This window comes from Pinus tabuliformis, chromosome 1_2 (assembly GCF_031772625.1).
Source record: "Pinus tabuliformis cultivar Carrire ecotype Pingquan chromosome 1_2, CPIR1, whole genome shotgun sequence".
Lineage (NCBI taxonomy): Eukaryota > Viridiplantae > Streptophyta > Pinopsida > Pinales > Pinaceae > Pinus > Pinus tabuliformis.
Window position 1 is genome coordinate 694,379,488 of NC_142298.1, and position 22,778 is coordinate 694,402,265.

The 22,778-nt window shown below is 38.1% G+C and overlaps 1 pseudogene; it reads right to left on the minus strand.

Moving 5' to 3' along the window:
• Window positions 1-6,063: 6,063 nt before the first annotated feature.
• The window catches only part of LOC149207646 (replication factor C subunit 4-like), a 31,789-nt pseudogene continuing 15,074 nt past the window's right edge, over window positions 6,064-22,778 (minus strand).

Sequence of the window (22,778 nt, forward strand, 5' to 3'; positions counted from 1 at the left end):
CTATTTTGAAAAAGAAATTGTCGAAATGTCGCTTTGAAAGAAATATTTCAGATCCTTGTTATACTTAGTTTTCCTTTTTTAGCATTTTTCACATTAAGGGGAATGAAAAACAAATACATGCATTTGCATTTGCATTTAGGCTGTGTGCAAAAAATGATTTACGAAAAGTGCATTTAATGTGTGCTTTTTGCTCTTTGTTTGAATGAAATTGAATCTTCTTTCCTTAGTAGCTAGGATTTTCATTGCTGAAAATAAACATTGATTGTTTATCATTGTAGATTGCATTTTAGGAGTTTTACATCTACACCACGCGATGAACCATTGAAAGGCAAAATTCTAAACAAGATCAACTCTAAAATAAATTTCAATGAACTTAACAATGCTTTGGAACTGTTAGCGTTCGAATTTGCCTCAGGCTGAGGAAGGCAAAAGTCGAGGCCACATCAAACCACGCTCAGCCTCATAGCTAGCCCTACGAGGACAGGAGAGGGCTCTCTCCGGTCAATCTCGGCAAAAGGTAATCAAAGAGGCTCGAGATGACTGAATTGATGACTAATTTTAATAAACAGGCCTGAACTAGCAGTGCCAAGCATGAGGGGAATGAGCGACACAACCCACTCCATCAGAGTTATGGCATGCCTAACGGAATGCAACTGATCAAAACTGATGGGACACCTAATCATGAAATGCAAAAGAGCTTTGATCTCTGATGGAGGGATAACTAGACTGACTCTAACAGGAACCTAACACAACAAATCTAGATGTCTAGGCTAGAGACGTGTTCCGGTGTCGTAAAAACTAGTAACTATTGTTTTCATCGAAGGATGGGTGATTCCTCCTCTTTGATACGACAAGTACTAGCACAGACTTGTGCTCCCCATACCATCGCGTATATATTGGGAGACCACAATAGGCTTATATCCTTTATCCATAGGAAGCCATGTCTGCCTCCCTATCGATCGCAATGCATTGAACACAACATTCGGGAAGATTGACTGTCGTACATAAGTCCTTGGTAATTTCTCTTTAATTTATCACCAAGGTGTATATTGCAATTTTGCGATTGGTTTGGTAATCCCTCTGTCTAGATTTTTTGAGTAGTCACTTTCATTCCTTTTTGACTCCTTAAAAGAAAAGGTCCATCTGAGCACTTGTCACTTCAGGCTCATTAAAAATCAAAGAGGACTAGAGTCATCTTTAGCTTTTTCTTGACTCTTAAAAATTGAAAAAGCAAAGTTGTGTCAAAGCTTCACTAAAATTTATTTAATTCGGAATAACATCATTTTCCCCTTAATTTTCAGTTGATCAAGTAATCCGCAATCATGGAAGAAAGTCAATCAAAACCCTGTCGTTCATGGAGACTAGTGAGTCAACTGTCTTTGACTCTGGAAACGAAACCATTCCAGGAAAAATAGTCTCGTTTAACTGAGTCCAATTCACCTGGTTTATTTGAAACTTGTGTTTCAACATCGTCAGAGACTACAGTTACTCCGATCATTTCTGGTACATTTTCCTTTACAAAATAAGTTCCGCAGTTATAAGAGGACATTAGAACTGATCCTAGTGTAACGGTAGACACTTCTATACCTGAAACAACTCCATCTAGAGTTGATCCAGAGACTTAAGTTCACTTACCTGAACATTTGGAAGTTGAGTTCCAGAATTCAGAAGGTGTCACCCTTCAAGTATCTGTCACTACAGAAGCTATACCTTCTTCGGCTCTAGAAATATTTTACGGACCTAAAAGATCAAGAAACGATTAGAGCGTGTGTCGATTATAGGGATGTAAATCAAGCGTGTCCAAAGGACAACTACCCTACACCATTCATCGACCAGATAATTGATGAATGTGCCGGATGCGAAATCTTTTCGTTCATGGATGGATTTTTTGGATACAATCAAATCAATATCCGCCCACAGGACTAGTCGAAGACTGCATTTATATGTCCGTGGGGCACATTCGCGTACTATAAACTACCTTTTGGTTTGAAGAACGTGGGAGCAACTTTTTAGAGGGAAATGAACTACGCCTTCCATGACATCAAACACATCATTCAACCATATCTCGATGACCTATCAGCTCATTCGTGAAAGTGGACCGATCATCCGTAGCATTTGAGAGCCATATTTCTACGTTGCTGACACTACAAGATACAACTCAATCGACACAAGTGTGTGTTTTTTGTTGGTTCTGGTCGATTACTTGGTTTCGTAGTTTCTAAGGACGGAATTCGACTCAACCCATTTAAGGTTTAGGCAATCCTTGACATGCCTCCACCTTCAAATTTTCTTCAGATTCAGAAACTCCGAGGGAAAGCTAACTTTCTGAGCAGGTTCATTCCACATTATGCCGAACTCGCTAAAGGTTATACACATCTTTTGAAAAAAGAAGTACCCTTCCACTGGGATCAAGTTGTGCAAGCTTCCTTTGATGCTTTAAAAGGTTCCCTGATAAAAGCATCATTAATGTATGCTCCTGACTATCAAAAAGAATTTAACCTGTATCTCGTCGCCGCAGATACAACCATTGATATGGTTTTAGTGCAAGAAAATAATGGAATAGAACATCCTATATATTACTTAAGTCGCAACCTTAATGATACAAAAAGAAAATACTTTTATGTTGAAAAGTTTGCTTTAGCAGCTGTTCAAGCAATACAGAGATTTCGACACTATATTCTCTTTCGCAAAACTACCATTGTGTCAGATTGCACCCCTATGACCTACATTCTGTCGCGTCAATTACTAGGGGAAAATATTCCAAATGGATAGCCATTTTGAAAGAGTTTGATTTGGAATTCACCAAATCAAAATCAAAGAAGTCTCTCGTCTTCGCGGAGTTACTTTGTGACCTTCCATCGTCATCCAACGATTTAACATCTAAAGCATCAAACATGGATGAGACTATGTTTCTGATATCATCAAGGGATCTGTGGTATGGATATATACGGGTCTATCTCCAAACCCAAAATTTTAGGCCTAACACCTCTCAATCTAAATAGCGGCGTATTTGATACCAAGCCAAGGATTACCTAATCGTTGGTGATACACTTTACCGTCGTGGTGTCAATACAGTTCTGTGAAGGTGCCTCATGCATGAGGAGGCTGAAAAAGTCCTGAATGACTGTCATTTAGGTGCGTGTGGGGGGCATCTATCTGGTTATGCTACTGCACAAAAGATCTTACGAGCTGGTTACTTCTGGCCCACTATATTCAAAGATTGCATAATTGCAGTTAGAAGTTGCCATGCTTGTCAAATTTTTGATCGCAAAACTAGATTACCACCTGCACCACTGCATCCAGTAGTTGCTATTGGGCCATTCGCTAAATGGGGCATAGATTTCATGACATGTAACCCCACCTCAGCCAGGGGGCATGGGTATATTATAGTCGTTGTCAACTATTTTACAAAATGGGCCGAGGCGATGCCTACATTAAACAACAGCGGCGAAATGGCTGCTCTTTTCTTTTTTAATCATGTAGTCTCTAGATTTGGTGTTCCATAGGCTATAGTCATAGATCATGGATCACATTTTCGCAATCACATGATGATTGAATTGTCTCCTAAATTAAGACTATCCCATGATAGTTCTACTCCATATTATCCGCAATCTAATGAACAAGTTGAGGCAATCAACAAATTCCTTAAGCGCATGCTGCAGAGAATGATTGGAGTCCACAAACGGAATTGGCATTTAATCCTGTACTCAGCTCTGTGGGCATATAGGACTTTGGTGAGAAATGCAACCAAATTTATGCCCTTTTAGTTGGTGTACGGTCTGGAAGCTATCTTACCAATTCAGTGCGAAATTTTGTCCCTCAAGCTCGCAATTGATCTGCTTCCCGAAACTTCGGAAGAATAGGCTCATTTCTTGGAACTAATCCACCTAGATGAAACTCGTCATGATGTTGCGCTGGCTAACGAACCACATAAGAAACGTGTCAAGCCGCAATTTTACAAAAATGTCAAGCCTCGTGTCTTCTCGGAAGGTGAGCTGGTCTTGCTCTACGATCAGAACTCTGACAAATTGGGAGCAGGTATTTTAGAACCATTATGGATGGACCCCTACATTGTTAAATGGGTATTTACAAAAGGAGCCTACGAGCTGGTCGATTACGATGGGATTCCACTGTCGCAACCCTGAAACGGGTTGTACCTTAAACGTTACTATGCTTGATTAAGTGTAGTAATCTCTTTGTATATATGTTTTGTTGCATTTTTGTTTTCTTTTAGAGTTGTCATTTTGGTTAGGTAATCCACTTTGCATTTGTTGTAGATGTCAGACTTTTTGGAACCATTTTTTGGGTATGCCGATAGAGCTAGTCGTAGTACGCAGAACCTATCTTCTGCAGCTTCGGCCATTTTTTTCTCCAAGTGGCGAGTTAGTGAGTTTAAGGGGGATATGTATTGGCCGATCAACAAACAACATCGCTGAGTATAGTGTGTTGATTGAGCTTCTCTCTGATGCCATTTCGCATGGCATACACTGACTTGTTGTCAGGATAGATTTGCAACTCGTCATTCTATAGCTTATTGGCGTTTCTTCCGTTCAAAACCCAGCTATTTATCGCATGTTCCTAAGAGTCGGGATTTTGGAAAGACAGTTTGATTCCATTCAATATCAACACATTTCTAGAAACTTAAACACATTGACTGATTTATTAGCAAACTATGTGTTAGATAGACATTTGCAGCATTTGTAAAGAAAGCATTTCACATTAACATTTGCATCAGAATTGCATAACTTAACCAAAATAAAACTCCAAAAAACAAAAATATATAACTTTTTATATTTTTTACAAAATGTTTTGTGTCCAAGACAAAATCGGTCACACGACCCAGAAACTCAAAAAAATGAATGCAGAAAAGCATCCTAGACTAATGATGCTGGTGATAACATGTCATTGCCTATGCGATCATACGCAGGAGCCTAGTCCAATGACTCGGCACGCCAGTAGTATGGCGTTGTAACCTCAGAGGTAACTCATCAGTCCTAACATCCTGAATACCGAGAGTGAGGCCCTCCATCTGATCCTACAGTACTGCCAACGTCTTCGATATATCCAGATCCCGAAGGACGGCCCTCCCTACAGCCTCTCCTGCTGGAATGTCCGCTGTCGCCTGTGGGCATGCCACTGGTCGCACTAGCCCAATATCTGCACAAATATACGAGTTCAATTAATCTTGATAACATTAAACACAAAAACATTGTAAAACTGATAAACAAAGATGTGGTCAAATCATTTTACCTATAGCACTCCACTGCTCGCCAACTAGTAACGCCAAATCCGGGTCGCCTCGGAAATCCATCCCGACATATGGATACTCCGCAAAGACCATCTCCTGATGGTCAAACCACTCGATAAAGGCATTAGAGAAGGAAATCTGTGACTGACCGTCATGTCTGGCCATAAGATCAACCCATCTCTACATCTGTGGTTCCCTCAGTGCTGGTAATCCTAGTGAAATGTTCTGAGGCTGCATTAGGGGAATCTTCTCCAAGGCAAAAGCAGTCAATATGGAACCATAGCCAAAATTCTTGGATCTTCCTTTCTTTACCTTGGAGAGCTGTTCTTTTATGATATGAAGTACCACCTCACACGAGTTGAACACCTTCGATTCTAGGCATTCCAGGGCATACTGCATGTAAGATCTATTTTCCAAGTGTAAAGTCGTGCTACCAGCCAATCAAGCAAAGGTAAATAAAAGGGTCCTCAAGGGCCGATCAGTGACATCCCGGATATTGATCTTGCCATCTCTGCTGGGCTGAGATCCATCTCTACATAACTGATGAATATAATCTTTCACAGATTCACCCCCACTGGTGGATCCTGATAGTGAATGAGGGGACCCACGCCTCAATAACCCCGTCAGAAAGTAAATATCCTCGACTATCAATGGAATAGATTTGCCTCTGATCTGGAATACCTAGTTAATTGGATCCCAAGCATCGAGAAAATACTGCAACAAACTAATTTGTTGCCTCATGCTGGATATGCGGAAGAACTTTAGCAAGCCACAGTTTCGTAATGCAACAACTATGCCCTGGTCATGTAAGGCAATCACGTCCTCTTCTTCATGTTCACGTCCATGCCATGTGACGACCATATTGATCCAACAAATATCTGAAACACAAACAAAAGATGAGTTAGGATCCAAATTTGAACAAAAACAGGCAAAAATTTCATGAAAAATCATTGTGTGAAGTTTCCCTTCTATGCCCATTGCACCCTGCCTTTGAGCAAGGTGAGATGCATACTGACTAGCTAGTGTACAACTCAGTATACATCGCACCTCTCGATATAGGATAGGTGCGACGGTTGGAGAACGAATTCTTCAAACCCCAGGGGCCCAGAAAAAGGGAAAAACATGCTCAGAATCAAGAAAGGATGGAAAGAAAATGAAGAGCTCAAGGTTAGATCCTACCTGGTCCTGACGGTGCGAAGAATAGTCCACTGGATCTCCCAAAATCAACTAATGAAATTTGAGGGGGAAACCCACTCTAGAGCTCCAAAATCCCAAATTTGAAATGAAATGATGAAAGTGAAAGGTAAAACTACTTTTTATATTTACTATTCACATACTTCAAGTAAAATGTTAGTTTTAATTCATTTTTCGTGCATATATATGTATTTCTAATCAATTTGATGGAGAAACTGAGCAGGTTGAACAACCAATGAAATAATCTAATGTGCTAAAAAGTGAATTGAGCATCTTTGACCACCATAATTAGTAATGTTATCGCATGGTTCAAGCTCGTTAAAAAATAAACCTACCAATGAGCAATGTTATTGCATGGTTCAAGCTCGTTAAAAAATAAACTTACCAATGAGCAATGTTATCGCATGGTTCAAGCTCATTAAAAAATAAACCTACCAATGAGCAATGTTATTGCATGGTTCAAGCTCGTTAAAAAATAAACCTACCACCGAGCATATGTTATCGCATGGTTCAAGCTCGTTAAAAAATGAACCCACCTTCAGTAAATAACCTTTGTGATTGCAATGTTATCTACCTTTTGAGCCTTGGTTGTGTTCTTGCCATCACCTCCATTCTTTTGGCCGATCATACGCTTCCACTTGATTGTTTACCATTTTGAGGAACAACTGCGACCAGTGGTTTTATTAGCCACCCTCTTCACATCACCATGTTTTGAGAAGTTCCAAGCTTACGCGGAACTAGTTGCTACCCTAAACGCCACTCGTTCCTTGAAAAACAAGTCTCCTTTAAACTCTTTTTAGACTCGTTAAATATGAAAAGATTTTCAAGCTATGGGCCTTTACAGCTCATTATAGTAATGGGAAGTGCCATCCCTCCTATATATTTTAATCTTTTTCGGACCTGAGGGATTATCTCATGAAATAGTTCAAGTGCTTGTCTTTTTCAGCTCGCTAAAGTGATCGAAAAGTCATCCCTTTTGTATTGTTTTATCCTTTTTCGGACTTAAGGGATTACGCTACGAAAAAGAACTGTTGGAGTTTCCTTTTCGTCCCTTTTCAAACTCTCTAAACATGAAAAGGACTGAGTTATCCTTGTCATTAAACTTGTTAAAACAATAGCGACAAACTTGTCCCCTAGACAAGAATGAGTTTCACTGTCACTAAGCTCGTTAAAACATAGCGACAGGTTTGCCCAAAGGGCAAATTATAGAACAAGAATATGTTATCCTCCTCAAGCTTGACAAAAATAAAGAGGTATTGGTCAGCAATGACTGGGGAAAAAGGGAAGAAAACTTGAAGAATTTTATGGTAGCTGGTCGCTCTTGAACATGACACTTTCACTCCATCACCATGATTGAGTCGGGTTGGGTTATTCCGTTCACCGGTTATTTCACCATTGGTCCTCCACATCATCCATATTTTGGGGTTAACGCTACCAATCCATCTCAGTGTCACCGATATGTTCAAGAGAAGTCATTTAGTTGAGAATTCGCCATCTAGTTAATGCCTCATCCACTGCAATACCTTCACCCTCCATTTTTCATGACCTCCATTCCTGAACCTTGTGTCATCAGATCGTTTTAACCTCCAGAAAATCATTTGCTTCATTTCGTGTGGTAGATGTGGGATGAATTAAGCCCCTCCTATGACGATTCACTTCTTGTTGACATCAGCTTATTATCCAAGAAGTTGAGTTAGGAACCACCCTTTAAGTACTTTGAAGCTTGCATGTCTCAATGGCAAGTTTCTCACTTCCGGCGACAGGTTGACATCAATGACCTTTGACCGAAATATTTTGCGTGGTGTTCGACATCGAATCATATTTTCACACCACGTGAATTGTACTATAGTACCTTGAGGGTCATTATCATTATCGGTGATTCCTCTCGCGTCTGTTAACAGCTTACATTATTGGCTGGTAATTAGGCGATGTCTTTCCATGTTCGACTTCAGAACATATTTTCACATGGATCGACTTGTACATCGGGCTAAGATTGAATGAGTTTGAAGACCTCGGATGTAGTTTCATCCATCTGGGCTACAATATATTCAGGAATATAAAGACATCAAATGTACACAGAAGCTGCACAAATGGTCATCCAAGCCAGGGATGATGACTCTACATATAAAGAATCACCAGTATGCAACCGCAGATGATTATCTGTTCTATGTACATGAAAACGAATTTATAAAGCTGAGCATGGGAATGCCCACCTTAGCTAGATCGTGAAAATAATATGATGATGATGTATTGTATTGTATCTTATACAGGTCACCTTCCAGTTCAAATACCTTGGATCCTCATGATAAAGCATTTCACTCAACATCAAAAGATTTACAACTTCATGCTTTAGGGGGAAACTATTATAGACATCTTTGGGCACTTCAACATCAACCTTATATGTCGATAAACTAGTGCTCTTTAACCACTAAAATTGTTGTTTCATACCCTAAAGGATCATGGTCAACTGATTACATCATTCCCCAAAAGTTCCACCTGAAAAACCACTCAGAACTAGCCAAAATTGGACCATACTGACTGCTCCACTGTCAGGGTGTGATGCATACTAACTCCTACACTAGCCAGGAGCGATGCATACTGAAGAGGCCTTCTGTAGGGTGTGATGAGCGAGAATGGACAAATTTCCGAGACAATTTGCTAAGTGGATGTTCATGGAATCTTCTAGAAACTTCTCCTATGACACTTGCCTCTCTGAATTCGCCCAGGGATGAGTAAGAGATCCAAGAAATCTCCAAGTAGAACCAAGAATAAAAATTGGAATGACACTAATCAAAAACCCAAATATGACTCACACCCTTGCACACATCTATAAATGGATCCCTCATCTGAGAGATCTGGAGGCTGGAATTTTGTAATTTGTAAGGAAGTGCTGATAGTTTGTCTTTGAGAAAGAGCATTGTTTTGTTGGGTGATCTTACTTTTCATGAGGTGAAGAGGGTTTTGATGCTGGGAGGATGATGCTGGATCAGACAGCTGAGTTGTAATTCTCTCTTCATATTTAATAAATTTCTTTGAGTTTTCCTCCATACAATCGTGTATCTATGAATATTTTTATTTGTGAATGCCATTGTATGTTCATTGTATTTCTGATTCTGCAATGCTTATGATATAATAGATCAATATGCTTTGATGGTGTTTTGTTGCTTTCAGGGAAAATTTTAAGAGCCACCCTAAATTTATATGTATAATAAATGGGCTAATCCCCATGATAGATAGGAAAAATGGGAGGCGGTTTTATCAACAATATAATATGTATATCTAATTTTTTTGGCAAATCTCTCACCAGATTATATTATCTTGTACAGTGATGGAGAATCTTTCACTGAATTATAAAATATTGTAAGATCTTGGCAAATCTTTTACTGAATAATAAAACATTGTGAAGTCTTGGCGAATGTTTTGTTAAAGTATGAAACCATATATGATAATAAAAAAACATATTCATTAAACTGTAATATACTAACATGTTTGGAAAAAAGAAACATAATTTTCTCTTCCTACAAACAATGTTCCAAGTTTCAGTGGCCATGTTTGTCAAGGTTCTTACAATACACTCTTTAATATCCTTATATTAGTTTTGATAATATTCCACAACAAAGTTCTTGTAGGTGTTGATATTGACAACGAGTTCTGTCAAGGTAGGAGAGATTAATCTTTTCTCTACAACTTTTGTTAAGCTACCACTCTTTTCAAGTTATCAAATTTCTTTCTTATTCCATAGACTCCAACTGCGAGATAAAAAAAAACACATCAAGTTTGTTTAGCCCAACACGCCAACAAGTAGCAAGCCCCAACTATATTATATAAGAAAGTATTAGGTATCCCAAAGGCTTGAAGGGGATCTAATTGAAAGAAGTGACCATTGTGAGAATCCTTCCAATCGATATATGAATATATAAATGTAGATTTATTATTATTTTAATTGGAAATCTTCAATTAAATAATAAAATTTAATTACGTTTCTCCCAATCTAAATTGCTTATTAGCATAATTCACTACCCTCATAGGTCTCGCATTTTTTAACAATGTTGTAACACGTAGATTAATTTCCTTTTTGGTGAAAAATCTCCAAATTTTAGGAAAATATGGTGCAATGGGTCCAACCCCTACAAATCATTAGGACAAACTAAGAATAGCACAGAAGATGAAAGGTTGTACAAACCAGCTTATTTTTCAAACAACTAATCCAACATCAGTACCTAAACTTTTTCATGAAGATATCATATTGAGAGTGTTTGAAAAACTGGTGAGAAATCTTCTTCGAGGGTGATGCGGAAAGAGTGATAAGGTTTCATTGTTTTGAATTTTTTTTATTAAATCAGAAAAAGTTAAAAACCAATATTAATGGAGATATTGGTATTTTTTACTAAATTTTGTGAAGTGACTAAATGTAGCTTTAACCATTCATCTTATGATGTTTTTACAATACAATTTCCTAAGTCTATTTAATATCTTCATTATCATAAAAACCAACCTATATCCATCTTAACTCCACAACTACCACTCTTAGGGGGATGAAATCTATTTATCCCTCTGAGCACTTGGTAGACCCAGAATTAAGATGGATCTAAGATGATAGAATTTCCCCTTTAAATAGTCTATGCTCACATGAATACCATGGTATTACCATGGGTCAATACCATGGGTTATCATAAACCTAGAGCTTAAAAATTACTATTAGTAATTTATAAAAATTAATAAAATTAATAATTGATTTTTATTTTATTTTTTATTTTAACCAAGTTAAAAAGTTTAACATACATTAAATTACAACATCCATTTTTACTCTTGATCCACCAAGCCCCAAGAGGGATCAAATATTCTTTCACTCTATGCTAGTTTGCATGTCACGATATTTGATCCCTCTCGGGGCTTAGTAGATCCAGAGTAAAGATGGATCTATGCTGGTTTAATTCCCCCACTTAAATAGGCTACATTCCATGTGAATACCATGGGTCAATACCATGTGCCATTTTTATTTTTATTAATACTAATATTAGGGTTAATAATGTTTTTTTGCATGGTATTAATAATAATCTAGCCCATGTTATCTGGCCCATAGTATTTTTCCCATAGGTTTCACCTAAATATAACGAATTTTTTAAGTGTTCGTAAATATAAGCTGACTTATGGAGTAAATATAAAAAAATGTTTTATTTGTTTACCATACCTCTTTTACAAATATGGTATTTGGCCCATAGGATTCACTTAAATAAAACCTCTTTTTTGAGCCTTCATAAATAGAAAGAGGGTTATGGACTAAATATAAAAAGAGGTTTTATTTATTTACCATACCTCTAATTTATTTATATTTTTATTTATTTACCATACCTTTTGAGTAAGTATAAAAAGAGGTTTTATTTATTTGCCATACCTCCACTTTATTTATATTTTTATTTGTTTACACCCTTGCATGTATATAAGGTGACTTATGGAGTAAATATAAAAAATGTTTTATTTATTTACCATACCTCTCATTTATTTATATTTTTATTAATTTACCATACCTCTTTTATAAATATGGTATTTGGCCCATAGGATTCACTTAAATAAAACCTATTCTTGAAAATTAGGGTGAATGGAAGGTTGTAACTCCTAATTTCAAGGGCTAAATTTAGCTTTTTTACCCTCTCCCTTAAAATAAGGTGGGCTATTTGAGGCGATTTGTAAAAATGTACTATGATACAAAATATTCGCCCACTAAAAATTTAAAACCCCTTAATTTCGCCAAAGGGCAAACATTTGCCCCTAAAATTTTCCATGGTTACTTTGTTTCTACAGGTATTCTCCAAGTGGGATAAGTAGGAGAGGAGTTGTAAGCTCTGTCAAGGGAGAGAGAGATCAAGCAAGGAGTTAAGCAGAAGATCCAAGTTGGTTCCTTTGCCTCTCCCTTATCTATCATATATAGAGAAAATCACAAATTGCTTTGAATTGTTTGTTTCTAGGCTAGTTGCCAATCCTAGAGGGATAGTCGATTGAAAAGACACTAGTTTTCCTGGAAACACACACTTCTTACACATGAAGGACTTGAGTCTAAATCTGGTGGTGCTTCCTATTCATGCACTGCATGAGCTGCATCAAGGGGTGTCAAATGAGCTCAGAATTGAATAAAAACACACGATGTTGATCATCAACGAAGTTGTTATAGCTCCAAATACCACCTTATGTATTTTTGATGCTTAGTTTATGGCCTAGGGCGACCCCTCCTTCCAGACTTGGTCCAAATATTCAAAAAATTGTGTCTTACTCCATGTATGCAACTTTGCCCTGTATTAAACGTGTGTACACGTGGGTTAGTCTATACCCAACCCACGTATATGTGTTAAAACACTTTAAAAAAATAAATTTCCTTAACTATGGGTGGAGATCACGGGTTTTACTTGTTGATTACCTATTAGTGCCTGTAGCCCAACTGTTCCCAACTATTTCCCAACTAAAAAACTACTTTGGGATAAGTATAAAAAAACTTCAATGGGAAGGCCTTAAGGAGGAGAGAAAATAGAGAATTACTCTGCTGAGATTATCCCCAGATCAAGTTTGAAGATCCCTGTGCTTCAAGAACTTTCCCAAGTTCAAGAAACCCTTGTTTCCTTGAGAGTTGATATCCTTTCACTTGTGGGAGATATCCTTGTGTTGGTTATGGAAGGAGGGGTTTCCCTAGGCCATAAACCAAGCATCACAAATACATAAGGTGGTATTTGGAGCTATAACAGAAGTTAAAACCAACAATCAGCAGATGTTTGAGGAAAATGTGCAGGCCCTCAAAGAAAGGGAGGAAGTGATGGCACGAACTCAGTAGTTGGAGGCAGTGACATCACAGGCCTCTAATGAGTTTCCCGAGCTCAAGATTCTAGCATAAAAGGCCTCCGCAGAGTAAGATTTGAACTGCAGCTGCAGATCTCCGAGCTCCAACTTAAGCTACAGCCAACTACCCCTCTATAGGTGAAAGAGCAGTGCAAGGCTTCTATTAAAGTAGAAATGGCTACCTTAGAAGCTGTAGTTAAAGGCTGCACCAAGTTATTCGAATAAGCCTTAGAACTATGGACCTCACTATAGGAGGATCCGACTCTGCAAAAGATTGAAGTAGATATCAGGGAAAATTAGAGGCAGTTCGATGAGATCAGGTCTACTGCACGAACCTTAGCACCAGTGAAAAGGTTCACCAAATTACATGAGGGAAAGCTCATCCACAGCAAAATTGATGAGTTGTGTCGAAAGGAAGCAATCATATCTTCAAGGATTCAACCTTGGGTGGATGAGGCAAGTCAGTTGACCCTATAGGTGCAAAGCAAGGTGAAGGGGATGCAGTAGACGGAAATGACCATGGGCCTAGAAGTAGAAGGCCCAACCACTAAAAAATTGGTTGAGGAAGTACGTCAAGTTGTTGCACAGGGAACAATGGACCTGCAGGTTTTGAGGATAGAGTGCAGTGAGCTGCAAGTGAAGATGGAGGTGCCACCAGCAGAGTGACTTGAGGATGAGCCACAACTTTTTGTTGGGGGCCTGTTGGAATAGGGTCCACTGAGGCCATTTTTTGTAAAATAGCTTTTGGTTATTGTAAAGTCTCTGTATTTTGAGGAGAGGAGCATGAAGGTCGTAGGAGTCAAAGGGGATTTAGGAAGGTCAAAGCACCATAGTTTGTTAGGAGTCAAGTTATTTTATGACTCGCCCATGGTTCACAGACCATGGTATTGTAAAAAGAGATGATATAAAAAGGAGTCATAGGAGAAAAATCTAATATGAGAGAATAAATCTCTAATAAAGTAATCTAAGTCAGAAGAGTCTCTTTTCTGTACTTAGGCAAGGGGGAAGGCTCCTACAGCTGTGTGCACGGAGACCTTGGTAAGTCCGCAGCTGAGTGTGTTGACCACTGCAATTGTGTGCACAGGGAAGTAAGAGTCTGTAATAGAATATCTGAGTATAATAAAGACTGGTTTGAAGCCAAATCTGTGTATCTGTGTGTATATGTTTACTTGTGCAATTACTGTGAATTCACTATATTTATTGTATCAATCTTAAGGAACACTTAATGAATGCACAAAATGGGTAGATATGTCAGTTTACTTGATGTTATGAATGTTTAAAGCAATCGACGTGGAATTATAATTTTTTATATATAAGTTACTACGATTCCCACATTTTAAGGATTAGGGTTCGCAAAGGTCTGAATAAGGCCCTAGAAGTGACAAAAACACATCAAATAGACCTCTGCATGTATCAACCTGGATATGTCATCCCCCAATACTGCCTCGGGTGAGACTGCAACCTGTGTTATGTGGATTGTTGCCGAAAGGGACTGAAGTGTAGGGTTTTGTTGGTTGGTGCAACTAACTCTGAACCTGCGTTCAGACCCCCTCAAGCCAACAACTAATATCTGGATTATTTGAGCCTTTGTCTCATCAAAATTATCTATAGCTTGAAGTACCATGTCATACAATTCAGAATATTTGGGATGCTAGATGTTCCTCAGCTAAGATGTTTGAAACTTCCTTCTGTGCTAAATCAAATTGGCTAGTTCCGCATTTTTGAAACAATGATCCATACAAGAAAGAATCACTTTGCAAATTAATTTTAGCTCGTCCAAGCTCACCTTTAGAAATAGAACTCAGCATTCTCATGGCATACGAGTCAAGATAAACTCCTTCCTCTTTGCAAAAAGAAACAAAACCTTGTAACTTCGGAATATGTCTCCTTCATACAACGCAAGGTGTTTTGGACATTTTTTGTCATCGAGTCTGCCTAATCTAAGATTATGTGTTTGAATGGTGGATGAAGATAACCACTATTAGTATTCCTAAAACCCACTACCACTACTGCAAAATCTTTATCCTCGTGTGTACAATATTAATACCACAATCATTAGTTGTGTTAACCTCTCAGACTCCCGATTTGTATTCAGGCCCAAAAACCTAGTGTGTGATTACAAGAGCTGTAGAGGTTTGTGGTGAGGAAAGTCTCAATAAAAGGAGGTCACTAAGTCACAGGAAAGAGTAAGTCGCATGGACCGCTGCCTCTCTCAGTTATGGTTTTGCAACTAGTCGCATTGAGAAACTGTGACTTGTGGAGGCTCGCATCTTCTGCAGAAGATTGGGTTTTCAAACTACTATTGGTGGAGGTCATAGGGTTTCCAAGTAGCACAAGTCGCATGGTTTAGGGGCTTGCTTATTTGTGATATCGTGATTGGTCGCATTGAGGGGCTGCAACTTGTGGAGGGTCACTTTTGGAAATTCGACATGAGAAGACCACAATTGTTTCGATTTGATGGGATGAGACTCAATGTCATTGCAAATATTCATCCTTGATTACTGCCCAGAGCATATTTTCCTTTGAATTAGTACCCCAAACAATTCATAGATGAAATCATCCCTTTTGGTGTGTATAAGAAACTAGCACATTGTACACTGCATTCCATAATCAAATTTCCTATCAATGTATCCAGTAATAATATTTCTGTTAGCTAATTCAGGTAAGCTCCAAGCGTTTGAGCTACATGTAGTATCCAATGCATTTTCATGCAGTAAAAACCAAGTAGTTTGTTTAATGGCTTAAAACTATACATGACATGTCACCATATAATATGGTCCCAGTAGCATGTGTATGTTAATAGGATGCGTCAGTGGAATGAGAGCAGAGTCAATAGTATGTAATGCTAATCCCATGAACTCCCTTTCCGTGGACATTTGAATTGGTTCTTGACAGATGCATTCCTTAAAAAGAATCCTTTTGAGATAGCTCCATTGTATGTGATGCCTAACATTTAGGAGCTTTATAAAATGCCCCTTTGGATATCATGTAGCATTAAAAGAACAACTACCTTATTTAAAATAAGTATTTGTGGTCTCTAATGCCTTTTATAATGAGCTACCATTAATATCCATTTTTAGAAGGATCTTCTTCTTTTATGATTGCATCATAACATTTCTAAATCTTTCAATTTCTTTATTAACTTATGTGTGCATTCATTTGCTTGCCCGCTTTGTATGTTGTGTTCACAATACTCCCAAACCCTCCATTCTTCCAACGTTGGAGTGTTGTCAATGTCAAAGTTTTAATTAATGTCAGTGCTGCCTAATTCAATGTGCATCCAAACCATCTTTACTCAATTTCCTGAAAAGAAGGTGAAACAACAAGCTAGTTTACCAAAGCGATACTCTTCATGTGAGATCATGGGAGCAAACAAATAATGGTAAGTAAATAATAATAATTTACTCAAGGAGCATGAACCACAATAATCCAAATTAAAATGTTATAAATTGTAGGGGTTGAGCATATCATGCTTCAATTTGGAAACCAATTTCAAATTTAGGTATTTCCGGGAGGCACTAATTGTAACTGACTTTAATATTATGTGCTGCCAATGGTGATGATGTACTTATAGAGTAAGTGTCTAGAAGTACTTGTGTTGGGTGTAGGAATTGCACTTGAGCAAACTCCTCAACACTTAATTGTTAACCCAAGGGTTTCATAAACTTAGAGACAAAGCACAGGCAATGCTAGAAATGGTAGGAACTTTTCCTATCTCTAATCCTACTTCTTAAAGGAAATTCTTTGCAGAATCAGACAAAAGACAATCGGAAAGGTAATTGACACCAAAGCAACTCTAGTGCTGGAATGTAAAAGACAATTTTCATGTAAATCAAGTAAAGAAATTCCACGCAACGGAAAAAATCTTAATTGTTGTAGTGAAATGCTATGTTCATCTTCAGATGGATGGCTAACAGTCTGACAAGTGGGCCTTTGCAGAATTCTATCTTCCTTATGATCTTCCTTCCACACAAACAACCTGTCCTTGCACTATTACAATCTGCTTGCACTAGTGTAGGTACAGTATCTCTATGCAAAAGTATATGTGACCTCCCTTACTAAAGAATTATGTCTTAGTGAAGGTGCTCTAAGCCTAAGGGCTTAAAGCACTCTATTTCTATGACAAGAGACCTGCTCTTTCACTGAAGTAAAGCTCCCTTCACCTTATAGTTTCCAAATTACTTTCAAAAGGACTAAAAGATGTGTTGAACACGAATTGCACTGTAAATGAAATTCTGAAGTAAATTATCTGTGGAAAAGGAAATACTTCAATTCATTAAACCTTGAAAAGGAAATAAACTTCATGAAATAAAAGCACTTCAAAAGAATCAAATAGTAATCTAAGTGTTTTGCATGTGTTAACTAACTTTTATAATCCATTCAATGATGCGTATGTTATTTTGCAAGAATAATATGTTTATGATAATTTTATGCAACTGCTTCTAGATCTTCTTAAAGATGTACTTTTAATAATGAAGATAGTTAATAAGTTAATGATTCATTCACTTGCAAAATAACTGGAAATAATATGCAGAGAAGTGATTCACTGTTTGCTGCAAAAGAATGATTAAACCAAAGTGTAGGCAATGGCATGCACTGGTGGAGGAAAGAGCTCCTTGCACCATCCAATCAAAAACGAGTTAAAACAAAGATTGAGAGTAAAGGAAATGCAAGAAATATATTTCATAAACAAAGAAAACACCGCTAACTCTCAAACCACGGATCTGTTTCACACGTTAGCTACAAAAGATATTTTAAATCGGAACTTGAAAGATAAATATTAAAACTATAACATCACACAGCTACAAACGAAATATCCACACCTTTCTGAATAACGAAAGCGATAGGGGTAAATGAGATGGGTTTGTTGGGTCCTAGCCAACCAACTTGTTCCCCTTATAAGGAACGAAAAAGCTAAACACTTCAAATATACATCAAAGATAAACTAGACTTTGTGTATGCAAATCATGGTAGTTTTATTGTATTACTTGATTCGGCAAATATACATAACAGAGCAGTCCAGCCCCAAAGCTGAGGCAATAACCAGATTACATAAAACAAAATTACAATTGATGGTTTGCTGACTAGATTCCTCCTACCTATAATCTATATCTTATATATCCTTTTGGATCTAGCCTTTTTCACTAATTAAAGACATTTCTTATTCAGGCCTTTCAGCTGAACAGACTTAGAAGCCAAAATTACAAACTTGGCCAGCAATTATAATACACATGAATCTCGCTTGGCCGTAACATAACTTTGGAAAATATTCCCTGATTGTGTTCCACTTGTTATCCTGCTTCAGTTCATCAACAGCTAAACTTGGAGTCAAGGATCGAGACCCATCCTCGTGGAAGATTTGGCTTCTCAGAAATCTTGGACAATCTTTGTGGCGGTGCAGGAATCTACCTGCACTAGTCATACTCATTCATAATTAATACTAAGTTCCATGATTACTCTAGGAAATTAATATGAGTTACAAGAGATATGTAAATAGGCATGAAATCCATATAAAATGATTAATAAAGTGTTGTAATAAATCTTAATATAAAATATGAGCATGTGCAGGAATGGGTAACTATCTTTTACTAATGCAGGAAAGAAGGGTATTTTATTGAGATAAAATAGAGGTTGATTTTGATGGAAATGGAAATTGGGTAGAAAATAGGGAAATTTAGGTTACCAACATCCTCTCATCCCTAAGTTGTTGTGTGTCGTCACAAAACATTTTAGCTATGCAAAAAACTTCAAAAATGAATGGCGAGCTCCTCAGTCCTGAACTTCAATGTTTATTCCTACCGTTACTATCTTTGGCTTCTTATCTCAGAATTTTTGCAGCTACTTAGTCACCTTCTTGAGGCGTCTATAGAATTTGGAAGCCTGATACTTCCATACCTTTACTCGTTGCTTCTGCCTCTTTACTTCTGCAAGTAACTCCACCTCGCTGTGTTTCTGCCAACTCTGCTCTTTCAGGACCTGGTTCAAAACCTCCAGGTCATGGACTTGTTGCTCTAGATACACTATTATGCTATTGAGGAAAAGAGTAGAGGGTGTTGTGCTCAAATCTTTGGGTGTGAACTTCTTTTCTGCAACAGACTTGAAACAAGTCCCATCCTCATCAAGGTCAAGGTTGTCGAAATCCTAGTTTATGACATCGCTGAGGGTTTCTATACTTGGGGTTCTCTCATTACTGAGGGTTTTTATGCCCTCACCAAACTCCGTGCTTTATGCACTTAATTCCCTAGGGTTATTAACACCTTATTCTCCTGGCTTCTCAGGGGATTCAGCACCCTGTCTTTCCAAATCAGTATGGGTTTTGGTTTGTTGCTCTTCTACAACTGCAGGGGCTTCAGTACCCTCTCCTTTGAACACCACAGGGTCTTCAATACCCTGAACTTCAAAAATCGTAGGGTCTCTATGTCTGGTTCACTAAAATTATCAAGACCCCTTGCATGTTGTTCCTCTTTGTTCTCATGTACTTGGACTTCACCAATATGCGATGTTGACGTCGTCTTTCTGCTCCTTTGCCTGCTGAAAAATGTTGACAATAGGACACCGTCTTCTATATTCTCCTCATCTTCCACAGTGTGTGCCACTACATCTACAAGCACCGAGAGATTATGATCTATGGGGGAAACATGGGGTGTTTCATCGATTACGATTGGAGAACTTGACTGGCTCGTCCCTTGGGCAACAATCTTCCTCCTCATCGAGGTTCTAGTCTTCCTCTTCTTTGTTGCGGGTGGAGTGTTCTCAACGGCCCTCTTCTTTGCTTGCACTCGTGAACTTTTACCTTGCCACTTGGCAGGAGACAATGTCCCCGCCTTTCTCTTCTTGTATGTACTTGTGCTAGCAAACTCTTTTGCACCCCTTGCTCAAAATTATTTCAGAAACACTCCCCACGTTATCCCCTTTTCTTCTAACTTCTTCTTGATCAGCATCGTAATAAGCCCACCATGGAAGAGCTTGTTTGTAACCTGCCTTGCACTTCCACTATGCACATTTTCCACCATCTTCTCAAGGCTACTGAGAAAGAAGTGAGGAAAATTGATCAATTTTCCTACCTCAAAGTGAAACAACAATCGAAGGTGGTATACAAATGCCAAGGTATAGCGTCCTTCTCCGATTACAAACTTCTGCAATATAAATAGTAAATCTTGCCACTTCCCGACCATGGCAGTCTGTGGAAGTCCCTTTCTCTAATCGACCTTAATTTTCTTGTCAACCACAAACTAGTGCCAATGCTTCTTTGCAAGCTACTCTTTTTTAAACAAATGCTCCCCTGTAAGTGGCAAGCCTGTGGCTTGTGTGATGAACTCCTTTGTAATTTTGAATTTTAAGGACCCAATCCTAACTCGACCTTCTTTGAACGTCCTTGCAAACTCTAATGCCACCACCATGTCAAACCCGTCAAACTTCTGCAGGAATGGCAAGAACCTAGATTCTTGTAATAGTGCAAGGTTGTTCCTGTACTCGGTGGTTTGTTCAATTTCCTACAAAGACAGAAATTCATTCCTCACAGGTGCCATTTCTAACCACACTCCACTTTCCTCTATTCACACCCTCGAAGGAATTTCTGAGCGACTCCAACATTCACCGAGAGTTTTATGCTGGAGGTTCATTACCCTCCATCTTTTCAGACCCACTCACCCAGCTATGATGGAACAACCCCCCCATATCAGGTATTGATTCATGTCAGCCAACTATGGGTGAATCGTAATGATTGGATGCAATGGCGGTATAGGCAGTGGTGGCGCAACGGCTACAATGATCGGGTTGCAGGTAAGCTAATAATGGCCAGGCAGTGTGGAATTATTTCAAGGAGGGTGTGCAGGTTATCGGATAGTAGTACCATCCTGTAGTTAGCATCATAATTCAATCAAACATACCCCATCATTTATTTAAAAAGACTAGATTTCAAACCTTACACATCTTGCACTTTAAAGATTTGTTCCTAGATTAGTAAATAATGAAACAAAGCATCAATTAAAGCATGGAATGAGATATAACATATTAACACATGTGCAGGAAAGTATAGGCCCATAAATATCCCTGATAAACCACTCCAGGACTGTGTAAATTGCTTTCACAGTCAACTATGTTTCTGCACCAAACCTGCTTGCATTGTTGTGCTTGCACTACGATGTGATTGCACTGCATTGTGCTTGCACTAGATACTTTTACCAAATAGAGAATCTAATAGAACATACTTCTGTAGATGGACTTAAAAAAATTTCCTCATTATACAAGAAAAATTTATTCGCCATCCTTTGGTGTTTCTTGAACATGCCTTTTGGATTGACTGCATCAAATTCTGCAATCAATTTATGAGGAAATAAAGAAGTGGGAAAGGGGTAAAATAATTTTAGAATGGGAAGGAATATTACAGCAGGGATTTCAGAAACAATATCACCAAGAGGGATAAATAAAACGGGATGTGGGAAAAAAATTCAAGGGAAAAGAGGGATTTTACAAAATCGGGTAAGGGTAGTTTCTTGGAAGAAAGAGGAAGGTAATTCATTGGGGAATTTAGGAAAGAAACTAGTGGGAAATTTCGAAATGGGAAATAGAAGAAAGATAATCTTTTTACCTTGAAATCTGCCTGCACTGGTGTAGGAAAAAATAACTGCAACGGGAAGTAAGCGTTTACTTGGATAAAAATGTCCATGCTAGTTACCCCAAACTTGGGTAAGTGCTCGGTTTCGTTAACCTGCTTCTTCTTGGTGGTAGTCAACATATCTAAAAATCAAGTAACATTCCCTTTTTATTAAAATTTTGATCTCCCTACGAGCATGTTTGTTTTCAGGTTGATCCTTCTGCAATCATGTCAGTCAACTGATTTTCATAATTACAGGATTTTTTTTTTTTATACTTTTTATTTTTGTCATCTTTCTTTTTATTTTTCTTTGATTATTTTTCTTCTTAATAAGGAGAAGAAGGAATCAATTCTTCAATAGGTTGGTATTACCACCTACCATATCCTTTTCAAATGTCTATTGGATTTGCTACATAAAATCTCCTTTAGTAATGGGCTGAAAATATACCTTCAATCTATGCCTGTTTACCAGGAACACAGGATTCCGTCCATCAATAGTTTTGATTTATACTGTTCCATTTTCGAACACTTTGACCACCTCATAGGGTCCCATCTAGCGTGTATGGAATTTTCCTTTAAAATTTTTGAATCTCGAATCGTAAAGGAGTACCCAATCACTTGGTTGGAACTGGTTCTTCTTAATGGACTTGTCATGCCACTTCTTGCGCTGCTATTGAACCAAGATGTTCTGCTGAGAAGCATCCCTTCGGATTTCATCTAAATCGTTTAATTGTAGAAGGAGTTGCTACTTTGCTTCATAGAGATCTAGTCCCAATTGGATTGCAGTCCTGAAATTCTTGATCTGAAATTCTATCGGCAAGAGGACTTGTTTCCCATACACTAGCTCATATGGTGTGTGTCCTGTGTTGTTTCTCGAAGTGTTTCGATAGGCCCATAATTCTTTCAGTAATTTGT